At 40.9% G+C, this 14,030-nt stretch overlaps 1 long non-coding RNA gene across 1 annotated transcript in view; it reads right to left on the bottom strand.

Annotated features, from left to right (window-relative positions):
• The window catches only part of LOC102473207 (uncharacterized), an 8,189-nt gene extending 7,946 nt beyond the window's left edge, over positions 1 to 243 (bottom strand). The window contains exon 1 of the long non-coding RNA XR_333678.3: positions 71 to 243. This is a non-coding gene — a long non-coding RNA (uncharacterized LOC102473207). The remainder of the gene's footprint in view (positions 1 to 70) is intronic.
• Positions 244 to 14,030: the final 13,787 nt, after the last annotated feature.

The raw sequence follows: 14,030 nt of genomic DNA, 5'->3' as shown, positions 1-14,030 counted from the left end.
TTTCCCTCCCTCCTTCCTCCCCCCACCCTCACAGGTCTCCACCTCCCAAGCCCGCAAATGCCAAGCTCACAAGTCATCTGTTTTGCCAAAATTCTGTTCCGATTTGATAAACTCTGGCCGGGCCAGCTCACTCAGCATGATTCAGCCGGAGAGAATAGCGAGGCTGCATGCCCGGCATGCCGACCGTCTGAGCTCAGGCGGGATGGGCGGTGCTCAGGAACCTGAAGCTGACAGATGGCTCCACTCGGCTGTCTCTGCGGGCCTGAGGCCAGAGGCAGTGCTTGCTCGCTCTCTGCAGGAGGGAGGGGCAGGAGCCAGGTCGTGTGCGTGTCACATGCCCGGATGTGTGCATGTGTATGAGGACATATAGAACGAGGCTGTGGGTGACTCGGTACGCATTTGTATGTGGCTGGTTTGTGCACATTCATCTGGGTGCATGTGGATGAATGTGGATGTGCATGCCTGGCTGTGTGTCTGCAGAGGGACATGTGTGTGTAAGTTTCGAGTTTGCATTCATTCTGACAGACATACTCAAGAGCATAGAAGAAAGACAGTGAGTGGGAGAGAGGCAGAGGAAGGGAGAGGGAGAGAAAAGGGGCCCTTAGAGCGTTTGTGTTTGCGGTGTCTGCATGCTGCTTGGCCCCCTCTCTCCTTTTCATAGCCCTAACAGCAGAGGCAGCAGCAGCAGCAAGTCATCCCATTCCCATTATGAAGTTAGGATTCTGAATGACCTTCAGGTTTCCAAAAACAACTTCTCGGCTACAGTATTTTCTAAGGTGGGGTGCTTAATTATTTGTGATTCTAGGACTCCTCTGAAATATGGTGACTAGAATAGACCTTTCCAGGAAAATATTCTCAGGACATATCATTTGATGAGCATGGAGCCCAAAGCGCCCTCCAAAACCTATCCATGGACCTCAGGTTGGGAGACCAAGGGTTATACCAACATTTATTGAGCATCTACTATACTGAGTCTTGGTTGAGGGATAAATACACAGAGGAAACTGATGGCCACAGCAGATAGATGATAACCGAAGTCACGGGGCAAAGATGAGATCATGGGAAATAGATGTGTCTTGGAAGAGTACATAGTCTAGTGAGAGAAACAGATTCAAATGCAAAACTACAGGCCACCATGACAAGTGTGGCAACAGTTGGCTGAAGGAATTGCCAGAGCATGAGAAGGAGGGGTGCACTTCTTGAGAGTTGTAAGAAAGAATTTACTGAAGAAGTGGACATTGAAGCTGTATGAAGCTATATATTGAAACAAGAGAAGGCATTTGTTAAACAGAGAAACAGGAGGAGGGACTTTCTAGGCAGAAATAAGAACATGCCCAAAGGCGGGGGATGCTGTTCTAGGGAACAATACATGTAGGAGGAGCAGGAAGTAAGGCTAAAAAGGGAGTCTGGAGGCGAACTGTCCGTGCATACTAAGCAAAAGGTTTTGGATTCTGTCCTATAACTGATAGGGAGCCATAGGAGTTTGTTTGTTTGTTTGTTTGTTTGTTTGTTTGTTTGTTTGTTTGTTTGTTTGTTTGTTTGTTTGTTTGTTTGTTTGTTTGTTTGTTTGTTTGTTTGTTTGTTTGTTTGTTTGTTTGTTTGTTTGTTTGTTTGTTTGTTTCTTGATGAAGAGCATTGAGAGGGAGAGAGAGAGAAAGAAGCAATTTCAACAGGGTCTTGTCAGGCCACAACCCTCTCTCCCCAGCCCTCGGGCTCCTCAGGATCTTGGCTGACTGAACTCTCACCTGCTATGTTTTTAGGCTGCCCCTGGGATCTAAAACATGGCCAACCATGTGACTTCCAGCACTATAGTCCAGTATGCTACTAACTATACCACCAAGGCTGGGCCCATGGGAGTCTTTAAACAAGTGAGTGATATGATCTAACTGATGTGTTTCAAAGACTGCAATGCATCCAGTACTTATCCAGAGACTAAATAAGAAGATGGTACTGGGACCAGCAGTTGGCATAATGGTTATGTCACTGGACTCCCATGTAGTCGACCATGGTTTGAGTCCTGGACCTGGTGGCTTAAACTCATGCTGGGTGTGTGTGCATGTGTGCCCAAGATCCCAAGAGGAGAATGGAGGGAAACGGATTGCGGTATGGTCATCCTCCCTCGGGGGTGATTTCTCGATTTCTGTCTCTCTGTCTTTTTGGTGAGCGTACACGCCCTATAGCAAAAACCTCTCAAAAAAAAAAAGAAGATGTTACCATAGTTCCAGTGAAAGAAATAAAGGTGTGAACAATAGGAAAGTGGGGGAACTAAAGCATGGTTTTGAAGAAAAGATCCATTTATGTCTATCTATCTAGGTAAGAATTAGGTTTCCCCTAAATGTGTGGGATTTAAGAAGAAAAAAGAAGGAACAGTTGAGTACGGCTTCTGTGTTTCCAGCTCAGGAAAGAAAGTGAATGGTCATGCTTATCACTCCATCTTGAAAAACCATGATGCAGCTTAGGAGGAAGATATTAAATCTGCTTATGACCCTATGTGAGACTTCCAAGTAGAAATGCACATTAGGCCATTGGCTATATGGGTCTGGAGAACTGGGGAAATCTGGACTATGATTTTGTTAGTCACAAGCAGAAGGATCATCGCTGAAGTCTGGGTGATAGAAGAGATCACCAAGGGCAAGTGTAGTTGTCGAATGAGAAGAGAAATGAGAAAGAAGTCCACAATTTAAGTGTACGTGGAAAAAGAGGAATTTGTGAAGGAGATCGTGAGAGGATTCTTAGGGTTTGGAAGGGCTAGAATCAAACCAAGAGAGAAGTATCTCATGGAAGTTAACCTGTACAAAATTTTAGGAATGAAGCAGTGATCATTAGTGCAGAGATGAAAAAGAGGTCAAGTAAGCAGAAGACTGATGTAAGACACCATGTAAAATCAAAAGATTGAAGACTAGAAGAAAATATGAAATATATACAATAGTAATCAGAGTTATTACTATAGGGAAAGTTTATATTCTTTTTTATAGTTGTTATCTCAACGTTCCCAGACCACTACAGTGAGTGTGCACCAAATTTGAATAATGACTACCTAGGCAAATGTTAGGAGGTTACTGGACAAGAGGACTTTGACTTCTCACCAAGATGGAGTTATAGGCACTGGATTTAACCTCCTGTCTAAAACAGTGATAAAACCAGACCAAATACATAAAATAATTGTTTCAGATGCTGGACAATAGGCTGTACAGGACGCTAATCCCTGAAATAGGTGGGGAAAATAAGATGAGTCCTGCTACTGCACAGCTGACTGTCTAGGTTTCCAGGCTGTAGTGCAGAGGGGCAATCTAGGGGGAGCTGGCGGAGTCTCTGAGTTGTGCAAACAGAGCTGGTCATTCAGGGAGGACAAGATGCCTAGAGTTCACAGGGCAGAGTACCAGAGAGAAGACAATGGCAGAGAGAGAACTCTGCAAATCGGTAGAGGATTCCCTTTAAAATTTGACCTGAGTACTGATGACCTGAGTATACATGAGGAAGCTACTAGAGGCTAGAGAAAGAGCACTTGAGAGCAACAAGGGGGACAATTCTTGAAACTCATACCAAGTTGGAAATGATCTGTATTCCCAACAACCAGAATGAAGAAACCACATACTATATTGAGCAAGGGGAGAATATCCAGAAGGATATTCCCTCATAATGGATTCAAATCAGTCCTAGAAGAGACTACTCCCAAAGCTTCAAAGCAACTTCCATGGCATCAAACTGTTTCCAAGTAAATTAATTGCATCCTGGAACAAAGCTCAGAACAATTAAGGAATTAGAAAGCTTAATACCCAAAATGTAAAGTTCACAATATTAGTATCAAATCAAACGCACCAGACATACGAAGAAGCAGGAAATTATGACTCATAATGAGGAGAAAAACCAATCAATAGAAACGGAACCATGACGCAGATGATAGAATTAGATGATAAGAACAATAAAACAGATATTATAAATCTATTTCAGGCCAAGCCACACTGGTGCACACTGCTCTAAGAGAGAAGGAAAGTGAGAAAGCAAGCCATCACATCTGGGACTCGAACCACAGTCAGTCATGTGAGAGTCCAGCACCTCAACCACCACAACACCTGCTTGCCCTGCAACTCAATTTCTATAAATTAATGCGTGATAAATGGAAACATGTGTCCACACAAAGACACGTGTGCGGATGTTCATAGCAGTATTATTTACAACATCCGCATTCCCGAATGAACGAAATGTAGTAGAACCATATATTAAAACTGATAACTACTGGTACATATATGAATGAACCTCAAAAACATGATGCTAAGTGAAAGAAGACAGAAGCAAGAAACAATACATATATGATTCAATTGATATAAAATATCTAGAAAAAGCAAATGTAAAGACACAGGAAGCAAATTAAGTGGTCGCTTGGGTTATGGAGGGAGTGGAGATGAACTATTAACTATTAAATCATGAAATTTTTTGGAGATGGAAATGTTATAACACTGGATTGTGGTGATGATAGATGCACAACTCTACTAATTTACTAAATCACTGAAATGACACATTTTTTTTTAGAGGTTCTTGTTATAGGGCATGTGCGCTCACCAAAAAGACAGAGAGAGACAGAGAGATAGAAAGCGAGAAATCACCCCCCAGGGGGGATAGCCATGCCACAATTGCTTCTCATCCATTCTGCTCTCGGGATCTTGGGCATGCAGGCACACGTGCCCAGCATGAGTTTAAGCCACCAGGTCTCAGACTCGAACCACAGTTGGCTACATGGGAGTCCAGTGACATAGCCATTACTCCATCTGCTGGTCCCAAGAAATGATACATTTTTAATGGCTGAATTCTATAGTGTTCAAATTACACTTTAATAAAGATGCTTTTAAAGAACATGAAGAAGACTTAGACTTTCAGACATTAAAAGAAGCTGAAAAGATACATCACCAGCAAATAGCACTGAAAGAAAGGTTAAAGGGAGTACTTTAGGCAAAAGGAAAATCATACCCGATAGAAATCTAGATCTACATAAAGGAAGAAAACACACCAGAAATAAAAATATGTGACTGTATTAGATGTCTCTTGCTGTATAACAAATTATCCCAAATCATGGTAGTTTAAAACAATAAACACTTGAGGCCAACAGGTGGCCTGGTGGTTAAGGTGCTGGATTCCCACATGGCCGACTGCAGTGACGATTTCTCAGTTTACCTCTCAGTGTCTCTCTCTGGCTTTCTCCAGCGAGTGCATGCACCCTATGGCAAAAACCTTAAAAAAAAAAAAAAAAAGGAAAAATCATGCCAGGTACATGGTACATGTGCATGTGTGCCCAAAATCCCAAGAGGAGAACAGAGGAGTAGGGATTGTGGTGTGGCCATCCCCCCTAGGGGTGATTTCTCACTTTCTCTCTGTCTCTTCAGTAACTGCACACACCCTATGGAAAAACCTACAAATGAAACAAAGCAACATTTATTACCTCATCATTTCAATGGGTGACAATTTTGCATGGCATTTTTGCACTTTTCTATGACGTTTGTTCTAGACTATCTTTTTAAGGATGTTTGCATAGTAAAAATCTCGAAAAATAGAGAAAATGTCTCCTTCCATAATAGAGAACAAATTTGTTTACTGATCCATCTAATAAAAATAATGTCTTGGTCTCAGGTGAAGGTTGGGCAGGGATCCTTGCAGCCTCCAGCTTTTAACTGTACACCATGAATGTTTAAGTTGATTTCAGGGTGTTTTTCTCTTGTGTGATTCAAATACAACCTTAAATAGTTACAGCCATGATATTTTGTTCCTAGGAATATACATATCAGGAGCTGGGGCGAGGGGGAGAGAATACAAAGATGGAGAAGACTGTCTAGTGAGGGGAGTAGGATGAGGGTTGTAAGAAAGAACCCCACAAATGAGAAATACACTGCACAGGAGTACAGAGTCCAATAGAGGCTCTCTGCCGTGAAGGACAGTGGCTAACCCAGCAGAAGAATGAGAGCTTCCTGCCTTTCGCAGATGGCATGAAGATAGGAGTATGCCCCAAACTGAGATGGGCCCTTGATTGAGAGAAGAAACCACAATGTCGAACCCACCGAGTTATTGCCCTGCTATTCCTCAAGCATAAAGGAGACAAATCTACAGATAGGGCTTGAGACTGGTGTGAGGACTTCTTTGGGTATTGCAACAACCTGGAGATGGAATTCCCAAGAAGGCATAACACAGGGACAGTGCATTGGTTTTTATATGTTTTATTATAATTATAGAGTAACAGATGCTTATTAGGAACAATTTAAACAGTATGAAGAATGTAAAGTATTGTAGAAAACAAAACCCCTCTCTCGGCCAATCCCATTCTTCAGAGATATCTAATATAAACACTTTTTGTGCATGCTTCTGTACACTTTTGCTTTTATTTAATGTTGCTTAAACTAATACAGGCATAAGTGATAGGAGTTACAATGCTTTGTAAGATAGAACAGTAATTCCTTGCTTCTCCCTCCCCTTCTCAAGTCTTCTTCCCAAAAGGTAGAGCATTTTAGACGCATTGAGCAGTTTCTTCTGGCATGTATATATCTCCATTTTCTCCAGATCTTCTGGTAGTGCTCTCTTTTGATTAATCAACTTTAGATGGAAGTAGTGACTTCTTTTTTATGATGGGTCAGAATTTAGATCTCTTACATACCCATATCTTGTTTTTTTTCTCCTTATCTTCCCAATAGAATTATGTTGCAATTTTTGGCTAAAAGTTTTCAGTGTTTACATTATTACGCCCTTGCAAATACTATTTACATTTGTTTATTATATTGTTATAAGTACACCAAAATTATATTTCTTTTCCTTTTGCTTCTTCCAAAGTTAATATCAGGTGGTTGGGCAAGTCATTACGCATTTTTGTATAGAAAAACAGAAAAATACTTTCACGACTTTCCCGATGACCTAATAACTGCCTTGGTCTTTCACCTGCTTACTTTTCTTTGAATTATTGCCTAATTGTCTCAACATTTTCCAATGACTATAGTTTTTCCTGAGATCATTTATATCGGGTAATCTGTTCCAGGTTTTCCTTGAACACATCTCTCATGAAGACCTTCAATTTCCTATCCAAATTGTTTGCACTCTAGCCCTCCCTTCTGCTTAGCCATCTCCATAGCACTTTTATTCCCTGTTGTCCTAAGAATGCTCTTTCGTCTTTTCCCCATTTGGAGTCCCTCTTACCTAGAATTTGTATCTTCCCCTTTCTTGATTTGCTCCCTTCTTTAGGAGATCACATATTTTAGTAACTTTATGAGTTTTGACCTGATGATAGTCCTCAACGCACTGCTCTTGAATTAACTTGTTTTCATCAGGCTTTAGTTAGGCTCTATACCTGATACAAAGCTGTGATGCTAGACTCTCACTTCAATGTCATCCTCAGGTGCTTTTTTTTCTTTCTTTTTTTTTGAGAGTTTTTTGCCATAGGGCACATGTGCTCGCCAGACAGACAGAGACAGAGAGACAGAAAGCGAGAAATCACCCCCTAGGGGGGATTTCCATGCCGCAATCCCTTCTCCTCCATTCTCCTCTCAGGGTCTTTGGCACATATGCACACATGCCCAGCATGAGTTTTAAGCCACTGGGTCCGGGATGCCAACCACGGTCGACTACATGGGAGTCCAGTGGCATAGCCATTACACTAACTGCTGGTCCCAGGTGCTCTTAATCTCTTCCCTCATTGGATCTTCTCCTTACTCCATATTTTAGTGAGAAAGGGTGCATTTCAGACATTGCATGTCTGAAAATTTAATTTTATCTTCATAGTTGATTAGTTGGCAAGGTATAGAATTATTAGCCATTAACTATTTGCCTACAGAAGTCTTTTTATGTTTTTGAAGTTTATCTTCTCTATAACAGAGAGAGAAAGAGAGAGAGAGAGAGAAAGAGAGAGAGAGACTAGCACCCTCAACAGGGCCCCCATGGTGCAGTCTACCACTAGTTTTAGTCAGACAGGACCATGGCCATGAGTGTGTACTTGGTGTGCATAGGGAGACATCAGGACAACCTGAGACGAAATTTCCCATATGGCCTCAGCATCACAGAGCTTTGTGTTACTGCTGTGCCATTACAGATGGTCTACCTCCAAAAGTCTCTTTTCTCTTTTTGCTTCCAATATAGTTGTTAACAATCCTGAATACATTCTGATTTTCTTTTTCTTTTTCTTTCTTTCTTTCTTTTTTTTTGAGATGTTTTGCTGTAGGGCTTGTGTGCTCACCAGAGAGACAGAGACAGAAAGCGAGAAATCTCACACACACACACACACACACACACACACACACACACACCCTCCCGAGGGGATGGCCATGCCAACCCCTTCGCTTCCATTCTCTTCTTGGAATCTTGGGCACAGACACACAAGCACCTAGAGTGAGTTTAAGCCTCTGGGTCTGGGACTCGAACTGTGGTCAACTACATGGGAATCCAGCGACATAGCCATTACGCCAACTGCTGTTCCTCTGAATCTTAATTGTATGTAATCTATTGTTTATTTTTGGAGTTTTTAGAATCTTCTCTTTGTTCTCAATGCTTTGAAATTAACATAATTGTGTTCCAAATTTCATCAAGAGCTGAGGACTGGGTCTATTTTCATTCAATGTGTTGGGTACTCTGTGGGCCATTTCAATCTGGGAAAGGGAAAACACATGACCTTTGGTTCTGGGAAATTTTCTTGAATCATTTCTTAGATGACTTCCTAATATCAGTTTCTTCTGTTCTTTCTGAAATTTCTATTTTTCAAGTGTTATAATTATGACTAATCCTGTAATTTTCATATCTTTTCTCCCCTACTTTCAACCTCTGAATTTTTCCCTTACTTTCTGGGTGATTTCTTCAACTTTAATTTTTGATCTTCCTATTGAGTTTTCTTTAAAAATTTTAAAAAGAATTATTTTATTTATCATTATTACTTTTTTTTTGAAATGTTTTTGCTTTAGAGTGCGTGCACTCGCCAGAAAGACAGAGGGAGACAGAGGGAGAGAGAGAGACAGAAAGACAGAAAGCGAGAAATCAGCCCCTCTCCCCAGGGGGGACAGCCATGCCACAATTCCTTCTCCTTCATTCTCCTCTGGCGATCTTGGGCACGCACGCACATGTGCCCGGTGTGAGTTTAAGCCACTGGGTCCAGGACTAGAATTACAGTCGACTCTATGGGAGTCCAATGACATAGCCATTATGACAACTGCTCGTCCCATTATTACTTTTAAAATCTGACCAGAGTGAGACAGAAAGAGAAAGAGTGAGGAAAAGTTAGGCAGCAAACCACCAGGTCTGAGACTTGAACTGTGGTCAGCCCTGTGGGTGTCCAGCTCCCCAACCGTCTTGTCACCTGCTGGCCCCTAACATTATTTTAAATTTTATTGATTTAATTCTTCTGAGAGAGAGTGAGCACCCTAACAGGGTCTTGACACCATGATCCATACCTGCCTCAGCCAACCTTGGATCACTTACGTATGAGTACCTGATTACATATCTGTGTTTTTTAGTAGAGTTGTCCTAGTGTTTATGAAGTGGTATCTCCTCGAAGTTTTGATTTGCAATTCCCTCACATCGACTGATGTTTTGCATCTTTTCCTTTGTTCACTGAACATTTGGTTATCTGTTTTAGAGAAATGTCTATTCAGATCTTTGGCCTATTTTTTAAAATTGGACTATTTGTCTTTTTATTATCAAGTTGTAAAAGCTCTTTATATACCTGGTTACAAGTCCCTTACTAGATATGCAATTTGCAAATATTTTCTTGCATTCCATGCATTGTCTTTTCACTTTCTTTTTTTTGAAGAGGTTTTTGCTATAGGGCACGTGCGCTCGCCAGACAGAGAGAGACAAAGAGACAGAAAGCGAGAAATCACCCCCCCGGGGGGATGGCCACGCCACAATCCCTTCTCCATTCTCCTCTCAGGATCTTGGGCACGCATGCACACGTGCCCGGGGTGAGTTTTAAACCACGGGGTCCGGGACGCGAACTGCGGTCGACTATGTGGGAGTCCAACGATATAGCCATTACGCTAACTGCTGGTCCCTCTTTTCACTTTCTTCATAGTGACCTTTGAAATGCAACGGTTTAAGTTTTACTGAATTTCAATTTAACTGTCTTTTTCACTTATGACCTGTAATATTTTGACTTATATTTGTCTTAGTCTGTTTACTGCTTCTGTAAAAAAATATCACAGAGAGGATAATTTATAAACAACAGAAGTTTATTTGTTTTATAGTTCTGAAGACTAGGAAGTCCAAGAGCATGGTTTTAGCACTTGGCAAGAAATATCCCATGGCATAAAATACTACATATTATATGGCAAGCAAACCATGAGCCTCGGAGACACCTGTCCTTTTTCTGAGGTTGGCAGGAAAGAAGCAAGGGAAGTGCAGTTAGCTAACTATGTGGGTGTGAAGGCAGGAAACTGAGGAAGTTCACATCTGATATTTTTGTTTTCCTAAGAAGTTAATTGCTCAGAATGGTAGTAGTGGTTGTGTAGGGTATAGCTGTTAAGGAGTTTAAAGAAAGTTCTCATTTATCTCCACTAAACCATCATCCTTCAAATGGACATTTACGATAGCTTCCTATCTGGTTTACTTACCTCCCTTAAGTCATTTCAATGTACTATTAGGTCATCAGGAAAGTCATGACATATGTATCATGACTTTCCTAACAACCCAATATAAACAGGTTGACTTTAAAACAATTTTTTTAAAAGAGAAATTTAGTGTTGATGGGCTCACCAGGGAGACACAGAGAGAGAAAGTGAGAAATACCTTACAGGACTGTTGGCCATGTTGTAAACCCTTCTTCTTCATTCTCCTTTTGGAATTTTGGGCATGCATGCATTAGCACCCAGCATGAGAGTCAAGCTACCAGGTTTAAGATTCGAACTACAGTCAGCCATGTAGGAATCTGGTGTCTTAACCATTGCACCACCTGCTGGCCCTACAGGTAGACTTTTTTTAATTTCTTTTTATTATTATTATTATTATTTTAGAGAGATTTTTTGTTATAGGGTGCATACACTTACCAGAGGCAAAGAGAAACAGAGAAACAGAAAGCGAGAAATCACCCCCAGAGGGCATGACTTTTAGCCTCTTCCCACTTGTGTGACAATGCCTCTTATTAGTGTGACTTATCTGGGAACCAATAAGAGGTCAGTGGGTCAATCTGTGGATGGCTTTCCAGGAAACTTTTTCCAAAAAATCATGACTTGTCACACACACTGTGACTGTTCTATAACCTAATGAGTTTGTTGGAGGTCGCCTCACCATCTTTCCTTTCCCCCTCATATATCCTTCAATAACTATGGGGAAAATCCAGATCCTATCTACCTAGTTTTCTTTTCCCTCATTCACCTAGGTTCTCAAATTCTGAGTGTTCCCTTTATATGTTTCAAAGGGCATTGGTGGGGACCCAGTAACCCACCTCATTCCTAGCACCTTGGTCACTCAGGGCTGAGCCCTATTATATAATACTCAGTAATAATAAATAGGTTTATAACCATGGTATATCTATTTTATAATGAAGAAACTGAACCTTGAAGAGAATAAAAGGTGAGAGGCTCAGGGTGGAGGAGCCATCGTGGAGGAGCATCAGAACATGAATGACATAGGAAGATAGCCTCAGGCAAGGAAATAATGATGGGCTGTCAATATTTGGCTGTCATTCATCCACTTGTCCCTCCCCAACAACATCCTAGTTTCTGTACACACTATGTGCAGTCTTATTGGTACTGTACATCCCACCCCCGTTATTATCTTTTTTTTTCAAGTAAAGTAGTTTTAACTTTAATAAATCAAAGAAATGCTAAGGAACTTTGCTTAAAACAGGTTAGAATTCTGTTCAAATAGTAGGGACATAAACCTATAAAGAGCTCAAGACAAGACAAAAATCCTTAAAACTGGAAAACAAAGCCTAGAAGAAAATCAGCAATGTTTTAGTCAAAAGTCATAAAATGTCAGTTCAGTCTCATGTACTTAATCTATCTTCTCTTGAGGTTTGATCTTCCCAATTAAATTCTGGGATATAATATTCAACTCCAGACTTGTCTATGATTAAGCTGGCTATTTTCTTAGTTTTTGAACTCTTATTTCTGTGTGTCTGTATTTTAATTTTCCTGATATAGCACTCCCTTGAGAACTTCTTGGAGATCTGGTCTGGTGCTGGTAAATTCTTTCAGGTTTTGTTTATCTGAGAATGTCCTTGTCTTTTCTTCCCATTTGAAGAATATTTTGCCGGGTACAGTATTCTTGGTTGAAATTGCTTTTCCCTTAACACTTTCAATATATTTTCCCATTCTTTCCTCTTTCATATTGTTTCCGATGAGAGGTCTGCTGTTAGCCTGATGGGATATCCTTTGTAGGTAACTTGCCGTTTTTCTCTTGCCAGTCTTAGTAGTTTGTCTTTGTCTGTGGTTTTGCTCAATCTGGCTATAATGTGTCTTGGAAATGATCTTGGGTTGATTCTATTTGGGGTCCTTAGTATTTCTTGGGCCTGGATCTTTGAGTGCCTCTCTAGGTTTGGAAAGTTTTCTTGCAGGATTCCATGGAATAGATTACCAATTCCCTTATAAGACTCTTCACCTTCTGGGATACCAATTATCTGGATGTTTGGACATTTGATGGTATCTAGTTTTTCTCTTATATTATTCTCATTTTTGGGGGGCCATTTTCTCTCTCCTGTCTCTTCCACAGTTCATGGTCTCTCTTCTCTTCCATCTCTGTTAGCTTCATTATTATGAATATTCTAAATTCTTTATCAGGCATTTCCATGATTTCCATTGAACTGTCTGTGGATGAAGAGGAGTTACTCTTTTCCCTTGGAGGAGAGGTATTTTCTTGCTTTCCCATATTTCTTGTGACCCTGTGATGATTTCTAGTCATCTGATGGATGGTGTGTTTCTTCCCAATTCTTGAAGTTCAATCTGGGCATTCAGGAGTGTGCAGGAGGAGGTGATCTGAAATCTCTTTGCCATTCTGTTTTTATTCCTTTGTGCAGCAGATTCAGTGGATATTGAGAAATATGTCAACATTAATAGCATTTGGATGTTTAGCTCTGGTTCCCTTAGATGTGTCACTTTGTGACAGATCTTTGTGGGCTGGGGGCTGAATTATCAGTAGGAAATCTGCATTTCTCTTTTTTCCCTGAAATCACTAGTCCTCAGGAGCCATGGAGGAGTCTTCTTCTGAAGGCATGCCCCTTGCCTCTCCACTCGAGTTTGTGGGCTGGAGGCTGAATTATCAGTAGAAAACCTTCATTTCTCTTTTTTCCCTGAAATCACTAGTTCTCAGGAGCCATGGAGGAGTTCCCACCCCCATTATTGAGAGGCTACAGAGTTCTGACTTGTGAGGCTTAAGGAAAATAACAGAAGTTATCTTGAAAGTATCAGAAGTCATCCTCTTGCTCAGACTAGCACAGTGCCTAGCCCACAGCACAAATCTGACAAATTTCTGCTCAACATTGTCTGTTACTATCTATGTGATGTTAGACAAGTCACTTAACATTCTTTGCCTCAGAAATGATATGTATAAAATTATCAACATCCTTAATATGTATTATGTGCTTGGTGGTCAGTAACTGCTGTGATTATAATTATTCTTTGTTTTTAAAAAATAATTATTCATTTATTATAATTGTTTTTCAATTTTGACCAGAGAGAGACACAGAGAGAAAGAGAGGAGAAAGAGAGAAAGCAAGCTGCCAAGTTCAGGACTTGAACCATGGTCAACCATGTGGGAGTCCAGCACCTTTGACCACCACGCTACCTGCCAGCCCCATTATAATTATTCTTTTGTACCTCAAAGAATGAATGGGTGAAATAAATGATGACATGTTATTAGCATGACAGAAACTATTTAAAGTATTATAGGAGCAAACATTGACTTACTGACATAGAACTTGCTTATAGCACTGAATAATGTCATACTGATCCAGTCACAGTGGTACACAGCTAGCACCACCCTTGGAGGCTGGGGGCCATATGGAAGGCCTGGGTTCAGTTTCCAGGCCAACCTGAATATGCTGGATGTGGTTGCTTATAACCCTGGCTAATTGGGAGATT

Source organism: Tupaia chinensis, unplaced genomic scaffold, assembly GCF_000334495.1.
Source record: "Tupaia chinensis unplaced genomic scaffold, TupChi_1.0 Scaffold000077_1, whole genome shotgun sequence".
NCBI lineage: Eukaryota > Metazoa > Chordata > Mammalia > Scandentia > Tupaiidae > Tupaia > Tupaia belangeri.
This window is presented reverse-complemented; position numbering and strand designations above follow the sequence as displayed.